The following is a 17952-nucleotide window of genomic DNA, read 5'->3' as shown; positions in this document are numbered from 1 at the left end:
AACTGGCAAGGTGGCTCTGCTACATCCACAGAACTGGGGCAATGTGGAGAAAGATTATTCTCTTCTCGAATCTAATAAAGGTTATGGAGAAATGCCCTGGGTATTTTTCCACAGGCATATGACAAACTATTTTCCTTTCTTAGAATTAGGCTTCCTATTTATGATTTATTAGTGCCCACATGTGCCAAACACACTGAGTGAGACTCAACAAAAAGAATTAGATTCTCTTTTAAAGGAGAGAGAAATATAACTTCAGGGGGGAAATATCCACAGGGACACAGATATTATGTCTATATTTTCAAGCAGGCACAGGAGAAGATCAAAGGGTAGAAAAAATGGAAAAATGGTTCTTGAGCTAAAACTAAAGTTTGTGGATTTCTGGGAATATGAAACTCTTTCAATGAAGAGTATAAGCTGTATTCAAGTTTAAGTTCATTTAGGATCAGATATCAAAGATGATCTTGCTTACTTCAAATGAGTTAACTGGATGTTGGCTGAATAGAGCTTAAGCTAAAAAGGAACTTTCTAGAAATGTTGTGACTAAGATTCTGACAGATGCGAATAACAGGAAGAAGCACCCCGTGGTAATACAGAAGGAAAAAAAATGGAAAAGGGGCCAAATAGATACAAACTGCTGATTAATGTACTCTGACATCCCAGCTATGAATTCAAATAGTAGAGATACCATTTCAGAAAAACAAATCTCTTTTAACAAAAAATTACACACTGTTGAACTTCTAAGCCCATGCTATCAATAAAATCTTTTTGCAGGAGAATGAGGGTGGGGGGGGGAAGGGGAGGAAGGGAGAGAGAAAGAGAGAGAGGGATTCTGAGAAATTGACTCTGTGTCTGCTTGATAGTTACTGGATGGAATCACAAAGAAAACATTGGCAAGAGATCAGGCCTCCTGGAATCCATTAAACACAAAGAAGGAGAAAAGCATCTAAATGTTGGTTGCAGATCAGCATGCTATATCCAAAGGCTTGAGTAGAACTGTTTAAGAGCAAGCAGATCCAGCAATAAAATTTCATAATCAGCATTCATAAAAATAGCAAGAACAGAAGTTTGCTAGGTTAGAGAGCAACTGTTGCTACTACATATGTTGGATCTCATATGTCAGTCTTAACCAGAAACAAAGATCTTGGTGGGACATTTATCCTTTACTTCTGTTCTTGCCTTTCAGCTTCTGCAAGTTTCTGCCATACTTCCACTAGTCACTAGTCACAATTCCACAGTTTGTGAGGGTGTGCTTAGAAAAAGACTGGAGGCAGCCCGGGTGGCTCAGCGGTTTAGCGCCGCCTTCAGCCCAGGGCCTGATACTGGAGACCCAGGATCGAGTCCCACCTCAGGCTCCCTGCATGGGGCCTGCTTCTCCCTCTGTCTGTGTCTCTGCCTCTCTCTGTGTGTGTCTCTCATGAATAAATAAATAAATAAAAATCTTAAAAAAAAAAGACTGATCTTCTGACCCACCGACCTAGAAGAGAAATGAGGGCTAACCTAAGCTGGGGGATGGGCACTGCCACGGTTGGGGCCCACCCCCACACCGCCTCTCGCTGGATACATTCAACAGACAAGAGCTGTGTGGGGCACCTGGGTGTCTCAGTGGTCGAGCATCTGCCTTGGGCTCAGGATGTGATCCCGGGGTCCTGGGATCGAGTCCTGCATCGGCTCCCAGTGGGAAGTCTGCTTCTCCCTCAGCCTGTGTCTTTGCCTCTCTCTCTGTGTCTCTCATGAATAAGTAAATAAAATCTTTAAAAAGAGAGCTGTATGGTAGAATAACTTGACTTGACAGTGTAGCCTGCTTTAAGGAGAAGCATCAGAGAGAAATTAGAGATCAGATAGGCAAGATGCCAGGGATTGAAAAGTCAGCTAACACAGGCTAGAACTGGTTGGTACTGGAGGCTTGAACAGACTAGAACAATCATCTGACCTTTTAGAGGATGAGGACTACTCATTACTCATAAGACAATAACTTTCTGAAAAATTTTTTAAAATTGTTCATTATCTAAAACTTTTAAAAATAAAAAATACACACATCACCACCAGAGATGCCACAACTGGCTCCTTGGGGGTATATCCCATAAAATATTTTTCAAAAAATTTTTTTCAATGCATATGCAGTTGATATATGTACACATACACACACATATATGTTTGCAGTTACTGCATTTTAGTCACTTCTAATTTTTCACTTATGATATTTTTATGAACTTTCCATTATAATATTTACCCACAGTACTATTTTTATTTCTGTGTAATATTATCTTACAAGAGCATATCACAATTTATTTTACTAATCTATTGTTGAGTATGTATGGTATTTCTAGTTTTTTCCTACCATAAAGAATATTTCAGTGAATATCACTGAACACATCATTTCTTTAAGGGTCCCTTTCTAATATCAAACAAAAAATGAAACAACTGGGTATCTACTTGAGAAAGATTGATACTGTTTCTCTACCTCACACTGGGTACTAAAATTAACTCTAAATGGATCAAAGGCCTAAATATAGGAGCTAAAATTATACAGCTTTTAGAATGAAACATAAGGGTAAAACTTCATGGCCTTGGACTTGGCAGATTTCTTAGATATGATACCAGATGCATAATCAACAAAAGAAAAAATAAAATGGACTTCATCATTAAAAACTATTCTGCAACAAAGAGCAGTATCAAGAGAGTGAAAAGGCAATCCATGGAATGGAAGGAAATATTTGCAAAAATCATATACCTCATTAGAGGAGGATCCAGAATATATAAAGACCTCCCATAATTCAACAACAAAAAGAACAACCCAATTAAAATACGGGCATAAGACTTGAACATACATTTCTCCAAAGAGGATATGTAAATGCTCAACAAGCACACAAAGAGACACTCAACATCACTAATCATTAAGGAAATGAAAATCAAAACACATTAAGACACCATTTTGCTCCCATTAGATTGGCTAATATAAAGAAAAGCCCAGAAAACAGTAAGTGTTAACAAGGATGTGGAGAGATGTGGAGTGATTGAGACACTTGGTACATCACCGTGGGGATGTAAAATGGCACAGCTACTATGAAAACCAGTTTGGAAGTTTCTCAATAAATTCAACATAGAATTCCCATATAACCCAGGAATTCTACTTCTAGATAAATCCCCAAAAGAACTGAGAGCAGGTGTTCAAACAAAAACATGTATACCCAAGTTTGCAGCAGCACTATTCATTCACAATTGGCAAAACATGGACACAACACAAACATTCATCAGTGGATGAATGGATATACAAAATTAGTATATCCATTGTAGGGTCCAAGCACAGGTCGCCCCCAAATGTGCCATGATGGCATTTTGATTATTATGAATTAAAGCTACTTAAGAAATAGTCTGTGCAAGAAGGACACTCAGAGCTTCCTCTGTCCTCCTGAAAAAAGGAAATACATCTCGTGTGAAAGGTGCCCTCCCTGTACCAGGAGGTAAAGAGACAGCCTTATTACCAGAGATGAGGAATTTAGAGCCAAGAAGGCTGTATAAAACACATCCTGTTACTTTTTACTAATTTACTAGTCCAGCTCAAATTCTGTTTAGAATTCTTTACTTGAAAAAGAGTAAGAACTGCCTGCCTTAGTTATTTCTCATCATTGGACCTTGGTGCGCAAGTAGCGAAACTTTTTTTTTTCTTCCTGGTAGTCTCACGTAAATTCAATTCTTAATCCACCTAGAGGATACTTGGACAATTTCTTGGAAATTTCCAACCTAGGAAAATTTCTTCCTCCCTTCATCATACAATGGATTGTTACTCAGCCATTAAAAGGAAGAATTACAATGCATGCTGCCACATGGGTAGATCTTGAAAACATGCTAAGTGAATGAAGCCAGACAAAAAAGGACATATATTGTATAATTCCACTGAAATGGGATATCTGGAAAAAGCACATCCATAGAGATAGAACGCAGATTGGTGGTTGCTAGGTGTTGTGGGGAGAAGTATTGTGGAATGACCGCTTAGTGGGTGAGGGGTTTCTTTCTGGGGTGATGAAAAAGTTCTGGAACTTGATGGTGGATGATGGCACTACATTGTGCATGTACTTTAATGCCACTGAAGTGTACATTTTTAAATAGTTTAAAAGGTAAATTTTATGTTGTGTTTGTTTTATAATAAAACTTAAATAAAAAGGGACACCTGGGTGGCTCAGTGGTTGAGCATTGCCTTTGGCTCAGGTTGTGATCCTGGGGTACCGGGATCGAGTCCTGCATCAGGCTCCTGCAGGGAGTCTGCTTCTCCCTCTGCCTGTGTCTCTGCCCCTTTCTCTCTGTCTCTCATGAACAAATAAATAAAATATTTTTTAAAAACTCAAATAAAAATATATTTATAAGCTTACATAATGGTATTACTTTCAATGTCCATTATTGGAGACATTATATAACAGAACACTGCTAGAACTTTAGTAATATATTACGAGTTAACAGTCTGTTAAACACCATAGATGGGCATGTTTGAAAAAAAATACTAGATGTGTATGCAAGATACATGTATATGACCTAATACCAGGCTTGTTTCATGCAAGGATTTGAGGACTCCTTGCCATAATTCTGCTGGCTCCTGGAGACTTAGAGCCCATAAGCTATGACATCTTCAGCAAGAGAATGAGTCCACAACATTCCAAAAGGCAGCGTATTAGTTTTCTCTGGTTATTGTGACAAATTACCACAAACTGGGTAGCTTGAAGCAACAAGAATTTATTATCTCACAGTTCTGGATGGCAGAAGTAAAATATCAAGGAGTTTACAGAGATGCTCTCTTAAGGTTCCCAGGGAGGATCTGGCCCTTGCCCCTTCTAGCTTCTGGTGGCTCTAGAAGCTCATTGCTTTATGACCCCATCACTCCAATCTCTGTCTCTTCTGCCTTACTATGTTTGTGTTTCTTCTTCTTCTGCTCTCAAACTCTGTCTTCCTCTATCTTTTTTTTCTTTTCTTTTCTGTCTGCCTCCATCTTATCAAGATAAGTGTGACTGCCTTTAGGGACCAGCCAAATAATACTGGATAACTCCTCCTCTCAAGATCCTTCATTTAATGGAATCTTTTGCTTTATAATATTGCTATCCACTCATGTGCCATATAAGGTAATATTCATAGGTTTTGGGGATTAGGATGAGGACACATCTTTTGGGGAGCCCATTATTCAGCACCCTGCAGTCTTCCCTTTGCTGCTCTCCCTCATAAATTCACATCCATTACAGAGAGTAAGGACTGAACCCTCAGGGGAACATCTATAGTCATGAATGGGAAGAGAAAGATAAGCCACCAAAGAGGGGAAAGAAGGAGCAGTGGGAAAGGGAGGAAGTGTTTCAAGGCAGAATAGTTCCATTTAATGGTCCCATTTGATCATGCTTATGACCAAATAAATGGAATTATACAATATAGTCTTTGTGAGTGGCTTCTTTCATTTAGCGTATTGCCAAGGTCAATCCATGTTGCAGCATGGCATGCATCAATACTTCATTTCTTTTCATGGCCAAATAATATTTCATTGGAATAGATACCAATTTTACTTACCTGTTCATCAGTAGGTGATGGATATTTGGGTTGTTTTTACTATTGGCTATTGTGAACAATGCTGCAATGAGCATTTGTGGCCATGGTTTTTAGTGGATGTATTTCTAGTTCTTGTGAATATATCTATAGGAGTGGGATTGCTGTGTTATATTGAATCTATGTTTAACTTTATGAGGGAATGTCAAGCTTTTCCAACATGGCCGTACCATTTTGACTTCTCATCACCAATCTATGAAGGATCCAGTTTTATCACATCCTCACCAGCACCTGTTATTATATCTTTTTAACTATAGCCATTTTAGTGTATGTGACACTGAAATATTGAGCGAAGAATATAGAAAATCCCCATATACACACTTTGACACACATACACCATTCCTTCTATTATCAAAATCTTGAATTCGTGAGGTGCATTCGTTACAATTAATGGATCAATATTGATACTTCACTATTAATTAAAGTCCATAGTTTACATAAAGATTCACTCTTTGTGTTCAGTTCTATGGGTTTTGACAAATGCATGATAACATATATGTACCATTACAGTATCACACAGAATAGTTTCACTACCTTAAATCTTACCTGTGTTTTACCTATTCATCTTTCCCACCCCCTGAACATTTATCTTTTTTAAAAAAAGATTTATTTATTTATTTATTTATTTATTTATTTATTTATTTGAGAGAGACAAAGAGCATGAAGAGGGGGAGGAGCACGGGGAGAGGGAGACAAAGACTCAGTCTCTGGGCCCAGCACAGAGCCTGATGCAGGGCTTGATCTCACAATCCTGAGATCAGGACCTGTGCCAAAACCAAGAGTTGTTCACTTGAATTGACTGCACCATCCAGGCGCCCCAACCACTCATCTTTTTACTGTTCATTGACCCCTGGATTCAGCTGCTCTCACAGTTTCTTAATAGAAGTCTCCTACTCCTAGTCCCAGGCCAGTAATTCTCAGCACCTTCTTTGATAGCTGGCTCCTCTTCCTTTATTTTCTGTTTCATAGTAAGATACCCCCGTCCAATGCAGGTGCCCCAGCTAGAAATTATCTTAGCTTCATTTTTCTCATTCTAACTTCCAGTCGATTATCAAAGACCTTGTTATTTTCACTTTGAAATGTTTCTTCAATTCTTCTCTCCAACCTCACTGTCATCCTACTTTGTTTTTTTTTAAATACATTTTTAAAAATTACAGATTAGTTTCAGGTGTACAAACCTAGTGATTCAACTCTATACCTATGCTATGCTCACCACAAGTGTAGCCATACAACACTATTACAATATACCATTGACTATATTCCCTGTGCTGTGCCTTCTAGCCCCATGACTTATTCATTCTATAAGTGGAAGCCTCTATTTCCTGCTCCCCTTCACTCATTTTACCCATACCCCCCTCCACCCTGGCAACCATCAGTTGGTCTTCTGTATTTATGGTCTGATTCTGCTTTTTGTTTGTTTATTCATTTGTTTTGTTTAGATTCCACATATGAGATCATATGGTATTTGTCTTTCTCAGTCTTATTTCATTTAGCATAATAGCCTCTAAGTCCATCATCATCCTATTTTAAATAACCTTTCTCTCTCCCGAGTTACAGTAACTATTTTCTTGCTGTTTTTCCTGTCTCCTGTCTTGCCATTTTCAATGCAGCCTAACTTTTCTAGTGAGAGATTTTCTGTAATGCTGACCATATTACTTCCATGCTCAAAACCCTTGCCCCCCAGCCATTATTTACAGGAGAATGTCTTTTTCTTTTATATAAATATTATATATATATATATAAGAGAAAAGAAAGAGAGAGAGAGCTGGGGAAGGAGTAGAGGGAGAGGGAGAGACCCTTAAGCAGACTCTCTGCTGAGCAGGGAACCTGACTCAGGGCTTGATCCCAGGAGGCTGAGATCATGACCTGAGCAGAAGTCAGATGCTTAACCCACTGAGCCACCCAGGTGACCCTACAGTAGAAAATCTTTAAGCTGGAACACAGGGCTTAGGGCTTCCTTGATCTGGCTCCCTCTTACCTCTCCAGCCTCATACCTCATCACTCCCTGACTCAAATTTCATTATCCAGCAACCATGAATGCTATGTAGTTCCTTGGAATGCACCATGCCATTATTCACTTCCATTCCTTTGCTCATAGCCTTCTCTGCCTAAAATACCCCTTCTCCTTCTATACTGTTTTCCTACATATTCTTTTTTTTAAAGATTTTATTTATTTATTCATAGAGACACACACAGAGAGAGAGGCAGAGACACAGGCAGAGGGAGGAGCAGGCTCCATGCAAAGAGCCTGACGTGGGACTCGATCCAGGGTCTCCAGAATCACGCCCTGGACTGCAGGCGGCCCTAAACTGCTGCGCCACCAGGGTTGCCCCCTACATATTCTTTGGGCCTCAGTTCAGGCATTACCTCCTGAAAGATTTATTTGACCCCACTCAACCTAGATTTTCCCTCCTTGTTGTTCTTTTGTAGCATCCTGTATTTTGTTTTTGCTCTTAACACATTGTATTATTATGGTCTATTTATATGACTATATCTCCCAACCCCAATTCCAGCTAGAGTGTGAACTCAAGTGCAGGTGTTGTATCTTATTCATTGCTGTATCCACAGCACCTAGCTTTAATGAGTTTATTAGTCTCATCAGCTGAGAAAAGGGCCTTTGGCCCCCTATCTCCCTACTCTCCACTGCAATGATTTTGGACCTTTTGCCCAGAATCTAAGATTCTTGAGGATTGTTACCATTCACCCAGAGACAATAGATAAGGTGTCAGGCACTGAAGGAATCTAGTAGTGTGGGGCCAAAACTGAGTCATACAAAACAAGCTGGCTGTGCTCACCATTTATGTAGCACAAGAGAGAGGGAGATTATTGCTTTTTTAAAAAGGTTATATATTTATTTATTTGAGAGAGAGAACACAGAGGGAGAGAAAGAAGCAGACTCCCTGCTGAGCAGAGGGCCCGATGCGGGGCTTGATCTCAGGACCCAGACATCATGACCTGAGCCAAAGGCAGATGCTTCACCGACTGAGCCACCCAGGTGCCCTAAGATTATTGCTTATTATTCATACATCTACCAATCAAATACCTCTTCTTCTACCATCAAACCTGCACTTGGAGACATTCTCATGGGTTCCTACCTAATTATTCTTTTTCCTTCAAATAGCTTTTAATGGGCTTCTAAAGCTCTGAATTCAAAGACAAATCCAAGATGATATGATTTCTCTACTCACTGTACAATGCAATCCTCTCAGACCCTCTCTATTGTCTGTAACTTTTTCAATGGCTCCACCAACCAAGAACTCACAATTAAGAGTAGGAAATCTTCATATTCAAGTGGGTACTGGGATATGTTCCCAGATATTTCTAACTTTATCAGTGTATTCCTGGTCCCACCCAGTTGTCAATCTGGACTATGTTCACTCCAGTGAAAACAGACCAAAGACTTAGGAGTCTGATGACTGATTACATCCCTATCAAAGGTTCATGCTGTTCATCCCTCACTGCCTATTCTTCCCCCTGTTCCTTCTACTTGGAATCTCATTCTGTTATTTCCTTTATCTTACTTCCAATTTTTTTTGTTTGTGGTTTTAAAATTAACATTGCCCTTCCTAGAATCTCAGATAAGTATGCCAAATTTCAGAACAGAGGGCTGTCTGTTGGGGGTGTTTAGGTCAGAAATCATGTATCCAACAAAACGTATTGAACACCTTCTATGTGCTGGGCTCTGTTCTACATCCTGCAGATATAACAATGAACAAATCGGGCAAAATTTCTGCCTCATAAAGTTACATTTTAGTTGGGGGTGGGTGAGTAGGCATTAAACAACACAAATAAGTAAAATGTATGTTAGAGGGTGATAAAGGAAAAAATAATTCAGCAAAAGTGTGGTTGAAAGGGTGACTATCCTATTTAGATAGTGTAGTCAGAGGACAGTCAAAGAAAGTCACGTTGAAAAACTTGAAAGAAGTGAGGGAGTGAGTCATGTGGATGCCTGTGGGAAGAATATTACAAGTAAAGAGAACAAGGGGAGAGGCTCTGGGGTAGGAAAATGACTGGAGGGTTTTAGAAATAAGAGACCAGCGTAGATGACCTGAAGTGAGCAAGGAATGAGTGCCTGGAGATGAATTCAGAGAGAAAACAGAATCAGATCTGGTAGGGCCCTATGGGTCATCATAACAGCTTTGGATTTTACTCTGAGAAATTTCGTGTTTGAGAAAATGAGTTATGTGATCTGACTTATGTTTAACAGAATCGTGCGGGCTGCTGTGTTGAAAGTAGGCTCTGTGGGGTGGTAAGCAAAAGTGGAGGCAGGAAGACCAGGTAGGAGGCTATTGTAGTAATCCAGACCAAAAAAAATATAATAGTTTACATTAAGACAATGGCAGTGGAGGTGGTGAGAAGTGGTTGCATTCTAGATATGTTTTGAAAGTATTGTTGACAGGGCTTGTAGATAGATAAGATGTGGGTAGTGGAAAAAAGGGAGGAATAAGGATAGCAGATTTTTTTAGCTTGGACAACTGGAATGATGGGGTTGCTTTTTACTAAGATAAGGAAAAAAATGTGGGAAGAACAGGTTCGAGGGGAAATATCAGGAATTTGATTTTGTGTCTGTGAAGGGCATGTTGCCTCTTAGACATCCAAGTACAGAGGGTAGGTAAACAGTTGGGTATGTGAGTCTGGAGTTCAGAAGAGACTTCTGATTATATATATTTGGAAGTCATCAGCATACAGATAGTATTTAAAGAATGAGTGAGATTACTAAAGAGTGCTCTGGGGTTCAACAGATAACGAAGAGACTAGGACCAAGGATTGAGCCCTAGGCATTCTAGAAGTTGAGTTAATAAGAGGACACAGTAAAGGAAAAAATGAGTGGCCAATGAAACAGAAGAGTGTGGGGTCCTGAGAGCCATTCAGGAGTGAGTGATCAACTATAGCAATTACTACTTATAAGGCCAATAAGGTTGAAACTGAGATTTTAACATCGAATCAGTTAATGTCAAGGCCATCGATGATTTTGAAAAGAATAGTTTTTGCGGAATGATGGTGGACTGACTGCGGTGGTTTCTCTCTCTCTCTCTTCTCTCTCTCTCTGCAGTGGCTTCTCAAAAGAGAATAGGACTATGGGCAGTTTTTATTTTTTGCTACAGAATAGAGAATGAGGGAAGGGGTTGCTAGAGGCAGATGTGGAATAAAGAATTTTTTTCAGATGAGAGAAAGAATAGATTTTAAAAATAATGATGGCAATGATTTAGTAGAAAGTAGAAAATGGAAGGTGTAGTAGAGAGATGGCTGAATGGCTGCAGTGATGTCCTGGAGTAAGTGAATGGGGGTGGGGTCTAGTGGAAGAGTTGTCATTAGATAGGAACTTCAGCGCAGTTCCAAAGCATGTAGCTGCATTAATGTGATGGTGGCGATTGTGGGTCTACTTTTCTATTTTCCATTTTCTCTTTGGTGAGAATAATGATGGCAGGAAGAAATGTTGACAGTCTGAGGAGAGTACAAATGTGAAATATTCACGAGAGACAGAGAACGAACGCACTAGGAAATGTAATCTGATTCTGGAACAGCACTGAGGATCTATTTGAGGTGGGTGGTTGTGTTTTTTTTTTTCTCCATCTACATTCAGCAGCAGGGGTGCAAGGGTGGAATAGGCAGAAAGTTAGATTTAACGGAAACTGGGGCTTTTCCAAGTGTGTAAGACGAAGCAAGGGGTAAGCTAGTTCAGCTTGAACGCGAGGAGCTGATTATAATGACTGGTCCCTGTAATGGGGAATTTGGGAAGTGGGACCATAAGGCAGTTGATTGATGGAGTGTAAAGGTTGAAAAGGTTCCCCTGACTTGGGGTACACAACACATTTGCTAGAGCATGATATACTTACTGCCCAAGATCCATGTTGTTAATAAAAGTTATACCATTTCAGACAAATGGATGAAATCCCACAGTGACTACTTTGACTCTAACAACACTTATTTGAAAACATAAGTTGTGGCATGTGTGTTTTTTAAAAAAAATCCAAAAAATTAAAAAAAATCCAGTCACATCACTAAAGTAATGTACATGTCTCACCTCATTTATATATTGCCTTTCCTCTGAAGGGCTTTAGCTTCTGAAAAAGAACCTATCAAACACTAACCATGCCTCAGAGGCTCTAGCTCCTAGAATAATCCAGGTTTGAGTAAAAGCAGATGAAAGGCTGGAGATTGGAGGAGAGGGGATGAAGAGAAAGGTGGAATAGAAAGGAAGCAACACCCCTTGAGGATAAACATGACATTGGTAAATCAAACTAGTAAATAAATAATACATTAAAAAGACCTAAGAGGATAGGGGTACCTGGGTGGCTCAGTCGGTTAAGTGTCCAATTCTTGATTCTGGCTCAGGTTATGATCTCAGGGTCCTGGAATGGAGCCTTGTGTCCAGCTCCATACTCAGTGGGGAGTCTACGTGAGTTAGTCTCCTTCTGCCCTTCCCCTTGCTCACTCTTTTTTCTAAAATAAATAAATAATAAATAAATAAATAAATAAATAAATAAATAAATAAATAATTTTTAAAAAAAGAACTAAAAGGATGAACAAGAAAAATAAAGGGGGTGGTACAGAGAAAAGCATAAGAGATATGGCAAATACGGTAAAAAAAAAACGCGACAATATTACTGAGATTCTCCAGTGATACTTCTGATTATTATTATTATTACCATTATCATCTCCATTTTACAGATGAAGAAATAGAGGAATGAAGAAGTTAAATCACTTACCTGAGCCCCACAACTTGTCTCCCTGTTTTTTTTTTTTTTAAGATTTTATTTTTTTAAAGTCATCTCTACACCCAACGTTGGGCTTGAACTCACAACCCTGAGATCAAGAATCACATGATCTACTGATGGAACCAGCCATGCACCCTATGTCTCCTTGATTTCTTTTTTTTATTTTTTATTTTATTTTTTAAAAAATATTTTATTTATTTATTTGAGAGAGAGAGCGAGCGAGAGAGCATGAGGGGTGAGGAGCAGAGGGCAAAGCATACTCTCTGATGAGCAGGGAACTCGATGCCAGGCTCTATCCTGGGACCCCAGCATCACAACCCGAGGGAAGACAGACACTTAACCAACTGAGCCACCCAGGCACCCCTAAAGCACTTTAGATGAAAGCTAACTTCAGAAATCTATACAAAACTAATGTTGTTCTATATGTAGCAAGTCTACCCTCTAAAGATTTTGGCCAAAATTTTGCTTCTTCCTTACAGAAAGGGAATTGGGTCTTGAAGATGTAGGAGACAAATCAAGTATAAAGACTTTCATTCTTTTATTTTTGTAGGGCAAAGGATTCTAAGCTCTAGAGATTAAATGGAATTTGTCTGTCCCTGGTCAGATTGCTGCAAATCAGGTCATCTCGATCCAAGTCTCAACCACGGGAATCATAGCATAAATGTATTTTGTCTGAGACAAGTGCAAAACAAAAGAAAAGATGATTAAAAAAAGGCATCCAAATTTATCACTTCAGTCTTATGTGGCATGTCTACATATTTTGATCTCAGATAGGAGTCTGGGGAGGCCCTTGCCTGGCATTTGTTGACTGTATTTGACAATACAAAGTGGGGCATGATGTACAGCCCAGTGATTGTTTCTGTTACAGACCATGCAAGGAAAAGCGCTAGAACATTTAAATCAGGCAATAAACTATTCACTAATATGTTAGAGAGGTCAAAGCAAGCTTCTTCAAAGCAATGTACTTGAAAAATAAAGACCTCAAAGTTCCTAAATAACTTTAGGAATGACAAAACAAGTCCCTATGTTATCTACAACTTATCAGTAACAAATATTAACATGGTCACTTAGAGTTCCAAAAATATTGAAAGAGAAGATCACTTTATCTTCTTATCATTCTTTGGATAAATGCTCAAGGTTCTGTTTTGTTACCACATCAGAGTACTCAATATTCAAACTAACCATGAAAGTACTGTAGAAAAGGGGCTCATACACAGAATGCCATCAGGATGGGGGTATGAATCTTCCTTTGACCTCCTTAAACATAAGGAATATAAAGACTTCATATAAATGAAGAAAATTTAAAAACTGGAATTTTTTTTTCTTTTAAGAAAGGAAGGGGAATGGGGAAGGGGAGAGAGGAAGAGAGAGAATTCTCAAGCAGGCTCCATGCCCAATGTGGAGCCCCATGTGGGGCTCAATCTCATGATCCTGAGATCCTGGCCCGAATTGAAATAAAAAGTTAGACACTTGGGGATCCCTGGATGGCTCAGCAGTTTAGCGCCTGCCTTTGGCCCAGGTTGTGATCCTGGAGTCCTGGGATTGAGTCCCACATCGGGCTCCCTGCCTGTGTCTCTGCCTCTCTCTCTCTCTCTCTGTGTCTCTCATGAACAAATAAATAAAATCTTTTTTTTAAAATTTTTTTTAATTTATTTATGATAGTCATACAGTGAGAGAGAGAGAGAGAGAGAGAGAGGCAGAGACACAGGCAGAGGGAGAAGCAGGCTCCATGCACCGGGAGCCCGACGTGGGACTCGATCCCGAGTCTCCAGGATCTCGCCCTGGGCCAAAGGCAGGCACCAAACCGCTGCGCCACCCAGGGATCCCAAATAAATAAAATCTTAAAAAAAAAAGTTAGACACTTAATTGACTGAGCTGCTCAGGTGCCCCTAAAAGCTGGAATCCTTATGTTTTAGTTCAGGCTTCCATAACAAAACACCATAGACTTGGTAAAACAACAGGAATTTATTTCTCACAGTTCTGGAAGTCCAACATCAAGGTACTGACAAGATAGGTTTTGTTTTGAGTCTACTTCTCTTCGTAGGCCGATGGTCACTTTCTCACTCTGCACTCACAGGATTTCTTTGTGTTAGAGTGGGTGTGGGAAGGTAGAGCAAGTCCTCTGGTGTCTCCTCTAATAATGCACTAATCCCATCAGACCAGGCCCCTACCCTTGTGACCTCATCGAACCTTAATTATCTCCCAAAGGCCCCTTCTCCAAATACCATTACAGTGGAGGTTAGGGCTTCATTATATATAAATTTTGAGAGGCCACAAACATTTGGTTTGTTACACTTTACAAACATAAGACTGGCTTTTAAAAACATTTGTAGTTTGTTTGTATTTATTTATTTATTATTTATTATTTATTTATTTATTTATTTAAAGATTTTATTTTTATGTACCCTCTATACCCAATGTGGGGCTCTAACTCACAACCTCAAGATCAAAGTCGCATGCTCCACTGAGTTGGCCAGGCGCCTGATCATTTGCAGTTTTTAATCAAACGCTTTTAATTGTGGAAAAAAATACATAACCTGAAATTTATTATCTAATCATTTTAAGTGCATAGCTAATAGTATTAAGTGTGTTCATATTGTTATCCAATCATGACTGGCTTTTAAAACCAGTGCTCATGAAACTATTTATTTTCCCCTGGTACTAGGTGTGTAAATCAGATTCAGTGTCATAGGGGAAGTAGTAGAGCCGTAGTTCTGTCTTCATTGTTTGCTCAGTTAAGCTTTCTATTAATTCAGTGTATTAGTTAGAATTCTCCAGAGAAACAGAACCAAGAGGAGATATCTATCTGTCTCTATCTTTCTGTCTATCTGTCTATCCAACTAGTGAGAGAGATTAGCTCACATGATTATGGAGGCTGAGAAGTCCCATGATCTGCCATCTGCACACTGGACATTCAGGAAAGCCATTGGCATAGGTCAGTCCAAGACTGAAGGCTTGAGAACCAGGGCTGCTAACAGTTTAATTCCTAGTCTGAGGGTAGAAGACCCATACCTTAGTTCATGCAGTCAGGCAGAGAAGGGGCAAACTTTCCTTTTCTCTGCTTTTTGTTCTATTCAGGCCTTCAACAGATTGAATGATTGGGGAGGGTAATCTATTTTACTCAGTCTACCAATTCAAATGCTAATCTCATCCAGAAATACCCTCACAGACACACCCAGAAACAATGTTTAACCAGATATGTGGGCACCCCATGACCCTATCAGGTTGACATATAAAATTAATCATCACATTTGGTTATTAGAGATAAAGAAAGTAAGACATTTGTCCCTTGGTGGTTGATAGCTGGCATTGTATCTGATTGGTCAGTGTTCATGCTGTACAAGTTGTTAAATATTTTGAGTATCACTACTGATTATACATATTCTGTATTAAGTAAAATGTTTTTTTTTCACTGAAGCAGAAAAGTTAACCAAATTTTATAGAAGTAGAAAGGTTTAAAAATAATTAACTAGAACTGATAAATGAATTCAGTAAGATCATAGAATATAAAATCAATATACAGAAATCCATTGCATTTCTATACACTAATAATGAAGCAGCAGAGAGAAAAATTAAGAAAACAATCCCACTTAAAGTGGTATCAAAAATCAATAAAATACCTTGGAATAAATTTAACCAAGGAGGTGGAAGACTTGTACTCTGAAAACTATAAAACCTAAATGCAAGAAATTGAAGATGACACAAACAAATGGAAAGATATTCCATGCTCATAGATTGGAAGAACAAATATTGTTAAAATGTCCATATTACTCAAATCAATCTAAAGATTTAGTGCAATCCTTATCAAAATGCCAACAGCATTTTTCACAGAACTAGAACAAATTATCCTAAAATTTTCATGAAACCCCAGAAGACCCCAAACAGCCAAAGCAATCTTGAAAAAGAAGAAAAAATGGGAGATTCTCACAATCCCAGATTTCAAGATGTACTACAAAGCTGTAGTAATCAAAACAGGTGTGCTACTGGCACAGAAATAGACACACATATCAATAGAACAGAATAGAAAGCCCAGGAATAAACCTCCTATTATATAGTCAATTAATCTGTCACAAAGGTGGCAAGAATATGCAATGGGAAAAAGGCTCTTCAACAAATGGTGTTGGGAAAACTGGACAACCACATGCAAAAGAACGAAACTGGACCAAAATGGATTAAAGACATAAATGTGGGACCTGAAACCATAAAAATCTTAGAAGAGAGCCCAGGCAGTAATCTCTCTGACATTGGCCATAGCAACATATTTCTAGATAGATCTCCCAAGGCAAGGGAAACAAAAGCAAAAATAAACACCAGGACTACCTCAAAATAGAGTTCTGTACAGCAAGGAAACAATCAGCAAAACTAAAAGGTAACCTCCCGAATGGGAGAAGATATTTGCAAATGACATATCTGATAAAGGGTTAGTATCCAAAATGTATAAAGAACTTCTAGGGCAGCCGGGGTGGCTCAGCGGTTTAGCGCCGCCTTTGGCCCAGGGCCTGATCCTGGAGTCCCAGGATCCAGTCCCACGTCAGGCTCCCTGCATGGGGCCTGCTTCTCCCGCTGCCTGTGTTTCTGCCTCTCTCTCTCTCTCTCTCTCTCATGAATAAATAAATAAAATATATTAAAAAAAAGAACCAAGAAAACTGAAAAAAAGTTAAAAAAAAGAACTTCTAGAACTCAACACCAAACCCACAAATAATCCATTTAAAAATGCACAGAAAACCTGAACAGACATTTCTGTAACAAAGACATCCAGATGGCCAACAGACACATGCAAAGATGCTCAACATCCCTCCTCATCAGGGAAATGCATATCAAAGCCACTATGAGGTGGTAGCAGCTGCGGTGGCCACTGTTCAGTGTCTGATATGCAGCTCTTTGTCCACACCTAGGAGCTACACACCCTCAAGGTAACTGGCCAGGAGATGGTGGCCCAAATGAAGGCTCATGTAGCCTCCCTGGAGGGCATCGCTCCAGAAGATCAAGTAGTGCTCCTGGCAGGCATACCCCTAGAGGATGAGGCTACCCTGGGTCAGTGTGGAGTGGAGGCTCTGACCACCTAGAAGTAGCTGGCTGCATGCTTGGAGGTAAAGGCTATGGTTTCCTCCCATGCTGGGAAAGTCCAAAGGCAGACTCCCAAGGTGGCCAAACAGGAGAAACAGAAAAAGAAGGCAGGCCGAGCCAAGCAGTGGATTCAGTACCACTGTTGTCACTGTTGTGCCCACCTTTGGCAAGAAAGACCTCAATACCAACTCTTAAATCCATTATAAGCCTGGCTTTCCTCAGTAAAGCCACTTAGTCCAGTCAAAAAACCAAACCAAACCACACACACACACACACACACACACACACACACACAAAATGAGGTACCCTCACAGTTGTCATAATGGCTAAAATAAAAAACATGAGAAACGTGTTGGCAAGGATGTGGAGAAAAAAGAACACTTGTGCACTGTTGATGGGAATGCAAACTGGTATAGCCTCTATGGGAAACAGTATGCAGATTCCTCAGAAAATTAAGAATTACCCTATGATCCAGTAATTCCACTGGTGGGTATTTACCCAACGAATACAAAAACACTAATTCAGAAATACATACGCACCCCTATATTTACTGCAGCATTATTTATAATAGTTAAGATATGGAAGCAGC

General features: G+C 39.4%; 1 pseudogene; it reads left to right on the top strand.

The window, feature by feature from the left end:
• The first annotated feature begins 17161 nt into the window (after positions 1–17161).
• Positions 17162–17558, top strand: LOC129518813 (ubiquitin-like protein FUBI; annotated as a pseudogene).
• The last annotated feature ends 394 nt before the right edge of the window (positions 17559–17952 follow it).

The sequence above is a fragment of the Nyctereutes procyonoides genome, unplaced genomic scaffold, assembly GCF_905146905.1.
Source record: "Nyctereutes procyonoides isolate TBG_1078 unplaced genomic scaffold, NYPRO_anot_genome, whole genome shotgun sequence".
In the NCBI taxonomy this organism is placed as follows: Eukaryota; Metazoa; Chordata; class Mammalia; order Carnivora; family Canidae; genus Nyctereutes; species Nyctereutes procyonoides.
The sequence above is the reverse complement of the archived record's forward strand: the minus strand, read 5'-3'. Positions and strand labels throughout refer to the sequence as shown.